The sequence below is a fragment of the Delphinus delphis genome, chromosome 6 (assembly GCF_949987515.2).
Source record: "Delphinus delphis chromosome 6, mDelDel1.2, whole genome shotgun sequence".
Lineage (NCBI taxonomy): Eukaryota > Metazoa > Chordata > Mammalia > Artiodactyla > Delphinidae > Delphinus > Delphinus delphis.
Genome location: NC_082688.1, coordinates 90,394,454 through 90,410,335, shown reverse-complemented (window position 1 = coordinate 90,410,335; position 15,882 = coordinate 90,394,454). Strand labels below are relative to the sequence as shown.

The 15,882-nt window shown below is 43.9% G+C and overlaps 1 long non-coding RNA gene across 1 annotated transcript in view; it reads right to left on the bottom strand.

The window, feature by feature from the left end:
- Positions 1-4,095: 4,095 nt before the first annotated feature.
- The window catches only part of LOC132427508 (uncharacterized), a 33,927-nt gene continuing 22,140 nt past the window's right edge, over positions 4,096-15,882 (bottom strand). Inside the window, exons 6-7 of the long non-coding RNA XR_009519927.1 lie at positions 13,839-13,962; positions 4,096-4,797 (exon numbers count right to left, since the gene is read on the bottom strand). This is a non-coding gene — a long non-coding RNA (uncharacterized lncRNA). The remainder of the gene's footprint in view (positions 4,798-13,838; positions 13,963-15,882) is intronic.

Here is a 15,882-nt window from a genome sequence, read left to right as displayed (position 1 = left end):
ATTTTAAGGCAAATCTGAGTCAAGAACCCTGATCTCTTTGATGCCATTCCATTGTTCTTTCGTTGGGTTCTCAGCAACCCAGAGAAAGAAAGAGAAATAAAACTCCTATGTGCTGTGTCACTGGTACAGGACGTGGCAAGATTGGAATTGGAGAACTACATATTAACAGGTATTTGGGAAATTCTTCAAACTAATTAAGATATATACCAGGTACATAAAAAACAGTTATGTTTTCCCAAGATGATTCTGTGGAATGAACGGAACTGGTAACTGAAGGTGCCTGTGTGCTGCAGTTCCAAACAGGACGGGTGAATGCCTGTTTTCTGGCACCTTTAAGACTCCACCCCAATATACACATTAAAATAAAATTAACATTTCAACTGGGTCATATTTAATTCTGCATGCTCTTGTAAGTCAGCAAAATAGTCCATATATCATTTAAGTTGTCACTCACTTTCTTTTCTTTTCTTTTCTTTTTTTTGCGGTACACGGGCCTCTCACTGCTGTGGCCTCTCCCGTTGCGGAGCACAGGCTCCGGACGCGCAGGCTCAGCGGCCATGGCTCACGGGCCTAGCCGCTCCGCGGCATGTGGGATCTTCCCGGACCGGGGCACGAACCCGTATCCCCTGCATCGGCAGGCGGACTCTCAACCACTGAGCCACCAGGGAAGCCCGTCACTCACTTTTTAACTTGAGTTTTAATTTCTAAAAGTCTTTCCAAACACAAAACAGAGGTGGGAAAATGGTATATGGGAAGCTGCAGAGATGAAATAAGCTTACTGCATTCGGCATAAAGATGAATACCCAAACAACTTCTGCATAGCTGGAAGTGTCCAAATCTACTATCTTCGTTTTGTAGTCAAGGCTTCCGGAAAAATATGCTAACGGATTCCTAATTACCCAAATGCCCCATATCTGTCTCAGTAAGTATCATTATATATTATGGAAATTTTTCTCAGTGACAGAGAAAGACATCCTGGCCGAGCATCCCCCTGCCCATGACACACAGATGATGGGTCTCAAGCTACCCTGAAGGCGTTGGAGCCCACTTTATCCATTACTAATATTAATGGAGGACAAAACTTCATATTCTGTTTGCTCTGTGTTTGTTAAATCACTTCTTCCCTTCATTAAAATGGATGACACATAATTGAGTCTGTAGTGTGTGTATCACTGGAAACTGAACACATTTTTGTTGGTTTTATTAACGTCATAGGTTTCTAGGGGGGTCTACTAAATAACTAAGTCTAGTTTCACAGTTACAAATAAATTATGATGTAATTTTGAATAAAGTAAGCTCATCATAAAGGAAGGATACTGAGAGTTGCTACTACCCCTTCCTTGAGGGGCTCTTGTAAAGCACTAAATCAAGTAACAGAGGTTTATATGCATGCATATATTTTCAATGATATTTGAACACACTTGAAAAGAACTCTACGGAATGCATTATAAAACCTCGATGCTGTGTGTCCCTAGTTCCCGGCTCTCTCGTTCAAACTATTTAAATGAAAAAAATGTTATCTATTAGGATAGCTATCAGAGTACTCCAAATACTACTTCTTGCAGTACCCTGTCCCAATCATTTGCCTTCCTCTTCCCATTAGTCCTTAATTCAGAAACCCCAGAGATTTGTTCAGTAATTTATGAACATATTTCTTCATTCAGCCAAGAAAATTGATGGATCCCTTACCAAATTTCAGGCACCCTTCTTCAGGATGTTTTCTAGGCATGTTCAGGAAACACAGCAGTGATTAACACAGATGAATATAGCCTCTCTCGAGCTGAGGGGAGAGACAAAAGTAAAGAAGCAAATATAAAATCATAAGTGTAAATACGTAAATAAAAATTGAATAAATGGGTAGAATAACTAGTATATCAGGTAAGTGCTGGAGAAAAACAGCAAGCAGGGAAGGGGGATGGAGATTGTTAGCTGGTAGGAGGAGGCTGCGATCGGAAACTAAGTGATCACTGAGGGCTTTCTGGGGAAGATAAAATTTACGAGGGAACCTAAGGTTGTGAGAGGGAGCAAGGTGCATATCTGGGAAGTGAATAGTACAAGCAGAGGGAACAGTCAGATGGAAAGGCAATGAGGCAAGAGTGGGCTTGGAGTATCCAAGGAGCAGAAAGGATGTCAGTGTGTGGAAAACAGAGGGAGCAAAGTGGAGAGGAGAAGGAAACAGCCAGAGAGGAAACAGAGGCCCAGATTTCTAGGGCTGTGGAGGCACTTTGAGGACTTTGCTTTTCCTGTGAAGAAGCCATTGAAGAGACTTGAGTGACATGATCTGACTTATGTTTTAACAGGATCTCTCTGGATGCCATGTTGATTAGAGACTGCAGGAGAATAAGGACAAGCCCCAGAAGACCAATAGTTGATTCAAATGCCAAGAAACATTTATGCCTTCACCCTTCAACTTCACAAATGATGCCATTTCCATTGAGCTATTGAAAAATATCATCTGGCTTTCAAAACAATAAACCAGAAGGCATTTTCTCACATAAGCAAGGTCACAAACAACTGTCAGCTAAAGGTGAAATAGCAACAAATCAAATAATAACAAAAACATTTTTTATAGATTTTAAAACCTTACAAAGCATTTTCTTGTCCATTATCTAAGTTAATCCTCAAATCAACGCCATGAGATAGTTATTATTTTCCCATTAGAAGTGACCGCATATTAAATCCTTAGTGATTGCTCAAGAAAAGCTGAAATCTTGAGTGTACATCTATTAATGCCAAGGTTGGGTTTTTTACCCATGGGAACTTTGGATGCTAAAATCCACAGGGATTTTCAGCTCAAGATGGCAGACTAGGAAATATATTTACTTTCTGGTCCTCCTGAAACCATGTTTAAATAAAACTGCAGAAATACCAAAATTAATCAACCAATAAAAGCCAAGACATTGTGGAAGTCATCAACCACAGAAAGATTTCAACACATTTCGAGAAGGCAAACAATGAAATGGAGGGGCCATGAATAAAATAATGAAGAAAAGACTACCCTAAGTAGGGTCTGCACAAAGCCAGGCAGCTTTTGCTGAGCCCTGGTTATAGTAAAGGACAGAGGAAAGAAGAGGGGCTGAAAACAAGGAGACAAAAGTCATTTTAGGAAAAAACGTTCACTTAATGAGCTCCAGGGAACACTCAGCCTGCTGCCATACTCACTCATGGATTACAGTGGATTGTTGGTAAGCAAGACAAGAAAACAGGGAACCAACAAACAAAAATCAAGACACGGTTTCTTACTGAGCTCTTCTCAAATGAGATCAAGAAATTATGGTTCAATGCCATAGCTGTAAATCATTTCTGCTCCTGGAGAGGTTAGAAAGGGCTTATAATAGTTACCCTTTTTCTTCAGACAGAATTTAGGTCTGAGCAAAAGCTTTTGTGTCCTCCAACCTCAAAGTTTATTGGGGATGGAAGTCCAAATTTGCTTTGACATACCATAAAAAGAATCTCATGAGCAGAGGGTCAAACTACTTTTGGAATATATGAATTATGCCCAGTGTGATTTTAAATAGATTTTAAACAAAAATATATAAATTTTCACTGATCTATATGATTCTGGGTTCTGAAACTTCTACATGTTACATGCCTGATATATAACACACAATGTCAGTCCCAGGAGAGAGAAAACACTCCAATGAAGCAAGCCAAAGAAACAAGATTCGAACAAGGTAAAGTGATGTGTAGACCAAGACCAGGATTTTTCAATTCTTTCCTGTCATGCTGTAGCTTCCAGCTCCTGAATAACAACATGTTTCCCTTGTCCTAGACACACAAGAGTATGTCTCCTCTATGGGGCGTAAGAAGCTCTAGAGTTACATATGTGTAGTAGAGAGTGGACCCAGCCGGCATACTCACAATGACCAAATTGTGTTGATCGTACTTTATTTTAAACCAATACATCGCTCCATGCTGAAGTTGCAATAAATGATATATTTGCTTTCTAGACATGAATGAGATGCCTTACTGGATATACTCCAGGAAGGCCACAGAAACTGGCTTCTAATCCATACAGAATAATTCATTGATGAATTCCTTTCAGGATAGCCCCTGATATTTATCTAGAATATAAGCTTTACATACCTGGATCCTTCAAACTAGACCAAAGGGACAAATCTAGGCTGCAAGCCTCAATTAGAAATGTGGGATGGTGCTATGCTGACAACTGGTGGTCCCTGACCTATCTTCTGAGATTAGAACCCAGTGTGGTGGATGACCAATTCACGCGTTGAACAAAAGAACACCTCCTACAGGGCAGTGTATGTGTTCATTACAGGTATGGCACTTAGGGCTAAAAGTAACACATGAAGCATATATGATAAGGAGGCACCAGAGTCCAGAGCACGAGCTCTGGAATCACACAGGCTTGCTTCGAATCCTGGCTAAGCCACTACCATCTGTATACCCTGAAGAACAGTCGAAGGTTTAAATGTTCTTTTACCAAATTTCGAAAAACAAGTGAAGAAAGAACCTACCTGCCAGGAAGGGACATCGTGGGGTGCAGCATCCAGTCGCGTCAGGGCTCTGCATCCCCTGCTCAGAAACCTTCGCCGCCTGGCTCATGGTGATGCTGGCAGCTCAGCAGCCCTGGAGAAGGCGCTCCTGTCTCCAGGGCTCGCGGACAAGCTGGGGAGGTCCACGGAGGTGGCGGGCCACAGCCTGGCAAACTCTGGGTGCCTCCTCCACTCAGCTCTGGGCAGGCTCTGGCCTCTGGGCCCCGTTGCGGGGAAGGGCTGGCCGATACATAGCCAGGGCTGAGGGGTCTGCAGAGCCGGTGCCCAGGCAGGGTGAGCTCTGGAGGAGAAGACTTCCACAGTCCCCAACAGTCTCCGCATGGTGGCCCATCCGGTGCCAAACACCTGCCACCCACAGCGACAAGTCCCAGCCGCTAGAAAGCCCAGAAGGGGTCGGGCTCTTTGCCCTCGGGCCGGGTTTCTCCAGGGGCTGGGCTTGTGTGGGGCCCCCATACCACCCCCTGACCCGCCCTTGCTCTGTGACACGTACAGTGCAATGTCAACACCCAGGCTGAGCCGGCCAGTGTTCAGTGCGTGCTAGACCTTGAGAAGACTTAGCAGCTAGGGAGAAGCTCTCCCACTTTCACTCGCTTTTCTCAGATCAGGCAGGCAGCCCATCTCACCCCAAAGCTATGGACACCACACCTCCTTCCCAGGCTATCGTTTTCCGTTCTGCCCCTGTTGTCCCTTTCCATTCTGCCCCCCTTTTCCCCAGCACCCCATTTACGGCTTCGGGTGTCATCGGTGCTGCAGCAGGCAGCACCTCTGACCCCGAAGCTATGGACACCACACCTCCTTCCCAGGCTATCGTTTTCCGTTCTGCCCCTGTTGTCCCTTTCCATTCTGCCCCCCTTTTCCCCAGCACCCCATTTACGGCTTCGGGTGTCATCGGTGCTGCAGCAGGCAGCACCTCTGACCCCGAAGCTATGGACACCACACCTCCTTCCCAGGCTATCGTTTTCCGTTCTGCCCCTGTTGTCCCTTTCCATTCTGCCCCTCATTTCCCCAGCACCCCATTTACGGCTTCGGGTGTCATCGGTGCTGCAGCAGGCAGCACCTCTGACCCCGAAGCTATGGACACCACACCTCCTTCCCAGGCTATCGTTTTCCGTTCTGCCCCTGTTGTCCCTTTCCATTCTGCCCCTCATTTCCCCAGCACCCCATTTACGGCTTCGGGTGTCATCGGTGCTGCAGCAGGCAGCACCTCTGACCCCGAAGCTATGGACACCACACCTCCTTCCCAGGCTATCGTTTTCCGTTCTGCCCCTGTTGTCCCTTTCCATTCTGCCCCCCTTTTCCCCAGCACCCCATTTACAGCTTCGGGTATCATCGGTGCTGCAGCAGGCAGCACCTCTGACCCCGAAGCTATGGACACCACACCTCCTTCCCAGGCTATCGTTTTCCGTTCTGCCCCTGGTGTCCCTTTCCATTCTGCCCCCCTTTTCCCCAGCACCCCATTTACGGCTTCGGGTATCATTGGTGCTGCAGCAGGCAGCACCTCTGACCCCGAAGCTATGGAAACCACACCTCCTCCCTAGGCTATCTTTCTCCGTTCTTCCCCTGTTTTCCCTTTCTATTCTGCCCCTGTTTTCCCCAGCCCACCCCCCCCCCCCCATTTACGGCTTAGGCCGGCATCGGTGCTTCAGCAAGCAGCAGCTCTGACACCAAACCTATGGACACCACACCTCCTTCCCAGCGCTGTCATTTTCCAGTCTGCCCTGTCTCCACGTAGAACCGCTACCTATTTCACATGGCTGTTCCTAGTTCTGGGAACACACCACTCACTGGTAGCAATGCCTCAGCCCATGCCTCGACTCATTTACCTGCAACGCTGGCCAACAGATAGACCAACACTTCAAAGTTATGACAGAAAGTTGAGTAAGTTATACGCTTGGAATTGCATTTATTATTATTAACAAGCACAACTGTAGTGCTTAGACTATAACAAGTAATCTTCTAAGTGCTTAGGAAATATTAACTCACTTAATCCTCATAATGGCAACCCTATAGGTAGGTAATGTTCATAATATTCACCTTTTTTGGGGGAAACTGAGGCCCAGAGGGGTTGAATAGCTTGTCTAATGCCACACAGTAAGTAGCGGGCAGAAACCCAGGATGAAAACCAGACCGTCGAGACTTTCATCACTCTGCTGTGTCACCTTAATAGATGTTGTGGTTAGGGAAGGGACTAAACTGACAAGACTCTGAACTTGAGAAGGGAGAAATTAGAAAGTGACTGATCCTAGAAACTAGAAAGGATTTCAGCTCAGAAATTTCTGGTGATGAGACCCGGAAGAACAAGAACATGGTTGGATTATTAACTAGGGGTAGTATCTGAATCCATTGAGAAATGGTTTTGTCTTGTTTTTTTTTTTTTAACTTAGAAAGGCCAGTTGGATGAAGATTAATGAAAAAAAAAAGTAGAAAGGAAAAGAGGAAGGTGCCTGAAGTGAGACATAACCTCTTCCCTGTAAGTACTAGGGGTGGGTGTCCTGTGGGAAAGGATGGAGCTCTCTCTACAGGTTTGTCACTAGGATGAACAAGGAGGAACATGGCAACCATTGTACCGGTTTTGATGATTCCTCAAAAACCAAGGCTTTAGTTTCCAAGAACTACCCACAGTAGCATACCTACCGTGTGTCAGACATGCCACCAAGTGTGTTTCCAGTCACACATTTTAATTGGAGAAATAGTTCCTATGAGGTACGCATTAGTTCCCTATGGCTGCTGTAACAAATTACTACCAATGAGCTTGCGTAAAACAAAACACACTCATTCTCTTATGGTTCTGGAAGACAGAGGTCCAAAACCAGTTTCCCTGGGCTGGAACCAGGAGTTGACAAGGCCGTCCATCCACCTTCTAGAGGCTCTAAGGGAGAATCTGTTTCCTTGACAGCATTCCTTGACTTCTGGCCACATCAATCCAACCCCAACTTCATCATCACATTCTCTTTGGAGTAAAAACTCCCTCTGCCTCTCTCTTGCGAGAACACCAGTGGTTACATCTGGGTCCATCCAGATAGGCCAGAAGAATCTCCCCATCTCAAAACCCTTACTTTCATCCCATTGGCGAAGTCCCTTCTGCCATTTAAGGTGACATTCACAGGTTCTGGGGATTAGAAGGTGGACATTTGGGGGCAATGGTACTATTCAGTCTACTACAAGGTAGATACTATTATCTTCCTCAGATGTAGGAAATGAAGTTTAGGGAAGTAATTTGTCTCAGGTCTACAATTTCCAGAGTAGAGATTTAAATTCTGCCAGTGAGACTTTAGGACACACTCTAAACAACTTTAACCTGTGTCCTTAATTACTGCATAATCCTTGGTTAAGAGTCACACTTAGGTATCAAGACCCAACTGAATATAACACAAGTACTGTCTCCTCTTTCACTATGTTTGCCTGGTGTATTTATGAATCTTGCCCAGAGCAGAAGAGTTCAGAAAATTGTTATGCACCTTTACTAGGAGAAAGCATTTACTGTTTGATGTGCACGGAGTAATGGAAGGCTATTTAAAGTAAAGTAAAATAAAATAAAATAAAATAAAATAAAATAAAATAAAATATGCCACCAAATCGTCAAGTGTCACAACAGAGGTAACCCCGTGGGAGTCTTGAGGAGACTAAAATTATCTCCAATTGTGCAGGTGAGAAAAGTGTCACTAAAGGCAGTTGTAGTTCAGCCAAGCCCTACGGCACAGAAGTAGGAATTTGGATATGTACGAATGGGAAAAAAGACATTTTAGGCATGGGAAACAGTTTAATGCTGAATGGATGAGAAATATACATTAGACCTTTCTAAATCAACTGGCTTATTAACTCAGTAAATCAGATTTGGTCAGTCAAACTAGCTTTAGCTGATTACTTATCCAGGGCATAGCTGTTGAGAGTAATTTTTGTCATAGAACAGTAAATAAAATTGTTGAACTATAACTTTAGGCTTGCTAAGTGAAATAGATTGCTCTAGCTGATGTTCAAGTGCCTTACTTGGTACTATTCACGAAATTGGGGGTTAACAACTGCTTAAGACAACATAGAGAATTGATCTTAAATAGTACTTGAAGTAGTTACTGTGTAAAGTATCTGTTCAGTAGCTCATGGTAAATGGATGTTTATAATCCCCACTGGACAACCAACTGCTTTTTTGCAAATGGTAATGTGAATTGCTGTTGCATAAACTATAGTAATGACCACCTATCTAATTTGTTGTCCAAACCAGAAATCTTCTAACAATACTGGTCTCCTAATAAAAGTAAGCATGAAGCTAACACACACTGGGTGTCTCCCGTGTGCCTGTGCATGCATCTATATCTCACTGAACCCCCATAACAGCCCCCAAGAGAGGGACTCTGAGTGTCCCCATGCTGCTGGTGGAGAAACAGGCACACAGGAAGGTTCAACAGTCTATCTACCTAAGATAACACAGAGGGTGGGAGAGCCTGTTTTTAAACCATCTGCCTCCAATTCCAGGTGCCAGGAGCCAGATTCAGCCTACAGGCCTCTTCTGCTCATCTGGAGGCGAAACCACGTGTAAGGATTAGTCAAATCCTGTCTTCACTCCTCAAGGTAGCTTGAACACTTGCACGTCCTCCAAATAGCATGTAGCATAAGCAATAAGATGTTTGCCCCGGGTATTGTCCAGGAACTTGGAATCAGCTGTGTCTAGTTAGGCTGAGCTGGTTGAGACTGGAGAGGACCACCGATCTTCCACCTGGGCCAGTGCCTTTTGACCTCCTGCCATCAGAGGGCCGAAAACTACAGCCCGAGAATGTGCTGAGCCCCGTAGCCTAGTTACACCAGCTCAGAACAATGATGAGCACACCTTTTTCCAATCACCTTTCCTCATGCTCCCTATGCCTCATACTGCCCTGCTTCTTTATTCTTTATCCCATAGATACCCCAAGCCCCTTGCCTTTGGGGAGGCGGATTTGAGACCTATTGTCACGTCACTTCCTCGCTTGGCTGCCTTGTGAATAAACCTCCTCTTTGCTGCAAACCTCAGCGTGTCAGTGTTTTGGCTTGCTGCGCCTCAGACAAAATGGTAGGGAGCTGTGGTAAAGGTCCCTTGCCTGTGAGGGAAGCTGGTTACTAGTAGTCACGTTGCGGATGTTTTCTCCTCCCGGGGTGGGGGGGCAGACGTCCTGCTCTTCCAGAAAGAAGGGAGAAAGGCAGGAGCTGGACCCTTGCTCTCAGGGTCACCATCACCTAGGAGCTCGTTAGAAGCACAGAATCCAGGCCCCACCCAGAACTACTGAATTACAGCCTGCATTTAACAAGATCCACAAGAGAGGCATACCCATAGTAAAGTTGGAGAGGCACCAAGCTGGAGTCCACGTAGCAGAGAAGCAGACAGGATTCTAGACCACGCAGAGTGTTAAAGGCCAACAGTTTGTTTTCTATTCCCAAAACAATGTTTTTGAGCCATGTTTATGAGCAATGTCCCAACTTGCTTTTAAGGTTTCTTGTGTGAAGAATGGATTGGAAGAAGCAAGATATATGGACACTGGTTAGGACCTCATTGCAACAGACAGGCAAGTTCAGTATTAGGATGTTGAGGAAGAGTTGACAGATTCAGAAGAAATTCAGGAGATAAACTGAAGCGGGCTTAATGGGGTATGAGATGGAGGAAAGGAAGGTCTTAGGGAATTAAAGGGTTTACTACACGTATGAGCAAAGCCTCAAAATTAATCCTTTGAACGTACAGAGGTAGAGCTCTCAAAGGACACCGGTTAGGAAGCAACTGTACGCCCTTTATAATTCCAAGAGACAACACAGATCAACTGCTGCGATGGAAAATTCGGCGGTACCGGTGCCTTTTTTCACTCAAACTTAGTTCCAGTGACTATTACTCACATTTTCTGTGCCTAAACAACACAGCTTGAGGAACTGAAGGGGATTCCATCCTGGTAATTAGGAGGGTCCCCAACACTGACAGTCCCATCTTAAAAAGCAGTCCCCCTGCATTTTACCCAAGGAGCAATGGCCAGAGCCTCCCTTTTAAAACGATGGGGAGAAACCAGAACATCACACACTGTCCCTTTCAGCTACTGTGAACTGAGCCGCGAGATGACCAGTACCCCCTAGCACAGCGCGGACGGGCCAGCGCGCGGGGGCCACTGTGACAGGCGACAGCACAAGAGACGAAGCCCAGGCCCAGGGGCTCTGAGCTCCACCGGCAACGCCCAGGGGCCAAGGCGTATTACCTTTCCGGGAGGCCGACGAACTGGCTCATGTCACCCCCAAGATACCGCCCACCCAACGCCAGGAGTGCCAAAGTCGCCAACCCGGCGTCCCCGGTGCCAGCACAAGGCCACGAACCACAGGCGCCTAGGCACAAGCCCACGCAGCTCACGGACCTCCTTCTACCGCGCATGCGCCACCGCGGGGCGTGTCGAGATGACTCTCAGCACGCAGGCGGATTAACGCGCTTGATTGATCTGATGCCTGCAATTTCCCTCCTTAGCCGGAGGCTGGTAGCACACGTCCATTAGTTCGTGTGTGTACCCTTCAGAATTCCAATCATACGGGACATGGAAAGTTGTCCGACTCTCCCAGTTCCTTGTGTGGTTCTTCCAGATATTTCCCAAGTGCTTACATTCACACTTGTATCTTGTATGTAAGTATTTGTACGTAACAGGTATCCTGTAGTTTATAGAAGAGCAGCACACTATACACATACTATATACATAGTCTACAACGTGTCTTGGATAGTGACGCTGTTATCTTTCTAAAATATAAACTTGGCTGGATTGCTCTGCTGCTTGAACATCTTCACTTAGCACAGAATACAGCCCAGGTTGTTAGCATAGCATTGAGAACTCTTTATAAACAAGTATCAGTCTGTCTCTCCAACTGAATTAGAAGTTCAAACTATGACTTCCAAGGACCTACATCATCCACCTCCCTCCTTTGCCTTGCCAGCCTCCCCTGATCTCATTCTCTACTGCCCTGCCCTCACTCACTTTCCCCTGTCCAGCCACACTGGCTTCCTTACTATTCCTCAAACATGCCAAGCACAGTCGTGCCTCAGGGACTTTGCACCTACTATTCCTTCTGCTTCAGAACACACCCTCCCACCCCATTTCCACTCTCCCAGAACACACCCTCCCACCCCATCTCCACTCTCCCAGAACACACCCTCCCACCCCATCTCCACTCTCCCAGATAGCCAATGGCTTGTTTCTCACTTCAAGGCTCTGCTCAATCGACATCTTAATAGAGGGGACTTCCCTGATCACCTACCACATTCCCTCACCTCTTCATCTTCTTTTGTTATTCTCCAAAGCATTTACCACCGCTTGACACTCCATATATTGACTTATTTATTCATCTCTCTCCCCCACTACAATGGAAAGTACGTAAGGGCAAGAACTTTGTTCTCTTCCTACTTCCTAGAACAGTGCCTTCAATTTAGAAGGTGTTATACAAATATTTGCTGAAAATCAATGTATGACTTCTTTGCCCTTTCACACTACCCTCTAGTCACACCAGAGGCTGCCCCTCCAGAGCACAAGTTCAAGCCCTGTGCCTTCTGTACCTGTCCCCAATACCTGGGCTGTCCTTTCCTCATTCCGGCAAAATCCTCTTCCCCCAAGCCCAGCTCAAACGCTGTCTCCTCAGTCAGGCCTTCCTCAATTTCTCCTCTATGTTCCTGCTGCACTTGATTCTTTTATCATAATTAACCCACTTATACTCACTACATGTTTCTCTTCCTAGATAACTGTAAGTTGCTACTGAACAAAGACTTCTACTCACCTCTGTATCCCCGTGCCCTAACAACAAACCTATAAGGCTCTCGGTGTTTACTGAAACAATTTATTTTCTGAGTCTCTACCAATTCTAGGGAGTGCATAGTATAGTCTCCTCCTCATTATCAGTGAGCCTGGCACCTGTGGGAGGGCCTTACAGCAGAGGAGAGTCACCAATGGATCATAACTAAGGTCCTGAGACTGCAATGGCAGACAGCATGGTGAAGTTAGCCCACTGCATGCAGAAGACCCACAGAGGAGTCAGCATATGCAATGGACTACACTTGGTATAACATGTGAACAATCAAGGTTTACAAACGTGTTCTCATGCACTTGTAAGGATCTTCTAGCCCACGCGGAACAGACAGAACACACACAAAGGAGCCTGGAGGAAGTGAGTAGGCCGGCAGCTGCGCCCTAACATCTTAAGAGGGAACATTTCTGTGACTACAGTTTAAACAAATCAGATAATTTGCCTCCTTTCTAGACACCCTGGTTATCACAGGACAGGCCAAGCCTCTCAAGTTTTAAAGCTAAAGTACACGGAAGATCTGTGAAGAGGGCTTAAGATATTTAAGAGCTAGTACCTGCATTAAGCAACCAGGTTATAGAATGAAAATTTATCTTGAAATGCCCGTCTCTCCCTCTCTCTCTCGCCTCCTATCCCCTATCTTCCCACCTCCATCTCTATTCCTTCTCCCCACTCCCTGTTTTATGTATATACGTGCATCATTTTATATATACACGGAATATTTACTGTCTGTTATGTTTATTTAATAAAGTGCACACTCCTCAGGCTAAATTTAGAAAGAGGACAAAATGAACACTTTCGCATGGGCGTCAGTGGTGTTCCAAAGACAAAAGATTCCTCAGCCTTAAAACATAGCAAACACCACGTTCCTTCTGTTAGTTAGATGCTAGAAAAAGGCAAGTGGATCCTTAAAATTCACACGCTATTAAGACCTACTATCAACAGAGTAGATCTTAAAGCGGAAACAAGAAAACACCAGCCTTTTAAGTTCTTCCTGTCTGAAGATAAGAATAAGAGGTGGTAGTGTTCTTCCTCACTTGCACCGAAGTGTAAAAGCGGCAAAAATATCTTCAACACATATATGATGAGGAAGCCGCTCTTCTGGTCCACTCTGTTTTGTTTTGCTTCTAGGGATCTGTCTCACTCGGAACCTTTGCTTTTTGTTTTCTCTTTTATGTACGCTAAGAACCCGAGAGTCTTAACCTTTTCTTCCACCTCTCAACCAATAAATAGGACAAAAGAACATTTTTATGTTTTTATGTATTTTCCATTCAAATTTTTAAAAAAGAGATAAGTAAGCTAGCTCAGTTCATATTTCTCACAAAAATCACTTTCCAAACTAAACTAAATTGTTTGTGACCATAAACAGGAAAAACACCATACTCTATTAGCACCATCTGACATTTCCACCTTAATGTTACCAAACACAACTTGACACTAATGTCAGAACTATTAAAAATGTTAAAAACCCCCAAGTCCACTCAAAATGCATACCAAAGTTCAGGTAAAGGAAAAACAAAAACAAAAACAAAAGCAACTCACCGTTATCTTTATGTTCTTTCAGAAACCCATTAACAGCACACTGGAATTTAAAACTAGCGTCGTCATCTGACACCTGATGCCCAATTGTACAACTTTTTAAATAAGGAATAGTTTCTGGTAAGTCCTATAAGGCAAAACCATGAAAATATGTATTATTTCCTTTGTAGGGAAAGAATAAAAAATTAATTAGAGAAGGCAGACTATAAACCAGGAGAGTACATTAAACTTTGTATGTCAGTCATTCTGATGAGAGCCATTTTTTCCAAAGCTGCTTTAACCAGTAATTATCACTTGATTTTCATTAAAACTGCAGAACGGACAGTTACCAGGCATGCAAAAGGAAAAGCAAATCTATGTGAATGAATGCACATGTAACTCAAAATGATATAAAGAGTTCTACCTACACTTATGTTCTATCTTACATTTCAAGGGCCATAAAGCGGCTGTGATTTAAGGAGAGTAGTAGAACACAGTCAGAAGAACTTGGATTCGAATTAGGAAATAGAGGCAATTTCAGGCATTGTTGAGAACTGGTATTCTTGAGGTGGGAGAAAGTAGACTATCAATAGAAGACAGAAAAGGATAAGTGAAAATTCTCTAGTTCTGAATTTAAATGGAAAGTAGCAGCAGGAACCTATGACATATTTTAAAAATATTAAAAACAAACATACATATTTCCTACCTCTGACCACTGAAAAAGTCTAGAAACAACTGATGTCATGTCAAAAGGACTCAGGAGTCACCGAGAAGCTCCAACTGGCCAAAGACAGGGCCTCAGTTAGAATAATAACTGTAACAGAGTCCACGGTGATAGGAATAAATAAAATTTTACAAAACTGCTCACCACTGGAGGATATTTGTGAATTAACTCATTATTCTGAAAACTGTTAAATAAAAGAAGAGAATCATGCCTCTACAACTGGGCAACCAAACAGTTGATGAGGGGAATCTTCTCCTCGTACAAATATACCCAGCTAATAAGTGAAAAAAAGAACAACAGAATTCACCATTCTTTGAAGCCTCAACTGAATTAATGGATGTAGCTATGAATCATCAGTGACTGCTAATACCACAGAAAGACACAATTATATATGTCTCCATGGAAGAACACATCATCACCTATGAAACTGTCTCGCCAAAACAAAACATGCAAGCTTCATTCGGATCAACTACCAATTTACAGGAAATAAAAGGACTGAAGAATATGTTACCAACACATGGAATGTAATCATCGACATCTAGATGGGAAAGATTACCTGGTTTCTTTAAAAACAAAATTCAAGGAGGAAAAAAACGTGAGAGAGACATGGAGGGAGAACCTATAGATTAAACAAGACTTCAGAGACTTAACAATCCACGGCAAAGTGTGGACCTTATTGGGATCTAATTCAAAATTCTTATAAACAATTTTTTATGACGTTTAGGAGACAACTGCAAATTTGAGCACTCCCTGGGTATTTAATATTAAAAAATGATATTAAGGAATAAAAGTCCTATATTTTAAATGCACGTACCAAAAACGTACAGGTGTAATTACATGCTGTCTCGGAGCTGCTTCAAGATAATATGGAATGGGGTGAAACAGGTGGGAGTACAGATAAAACATGACAGCCATCAGTTGGTAAATAAGAAAGCTGGATGAGTTCATGGGTATACAAGGAACACTCACAGTATTTTTATACTTTTGTATATGCTTAAAATTTGTGATAATTGTTTAAAAACAAGACGACACTGTAGAAAACAGTTTGGCACTTTCTCAAAGGTTAAGTGTAGAGCTACCGTATGATCCAACAACTCTGCTACTACCTATGCTGCACATCTAACAGAACTGAAAGCAGGAATTTGAACAAATATATGTACACCAATGATCATAGCAGCATGATTCACAATACCTACAAGGTGGAAAACAACCAAGTGTCAATCAACCGTTGAATAACAAACTATGGTCTATATACACACAATGGGATTTTCTAAGCCAAAAAAGAAACGGCATTTCGTTACGTGCTATAACATGGATAAACCTTGAAAACATGATGTCTAGAGG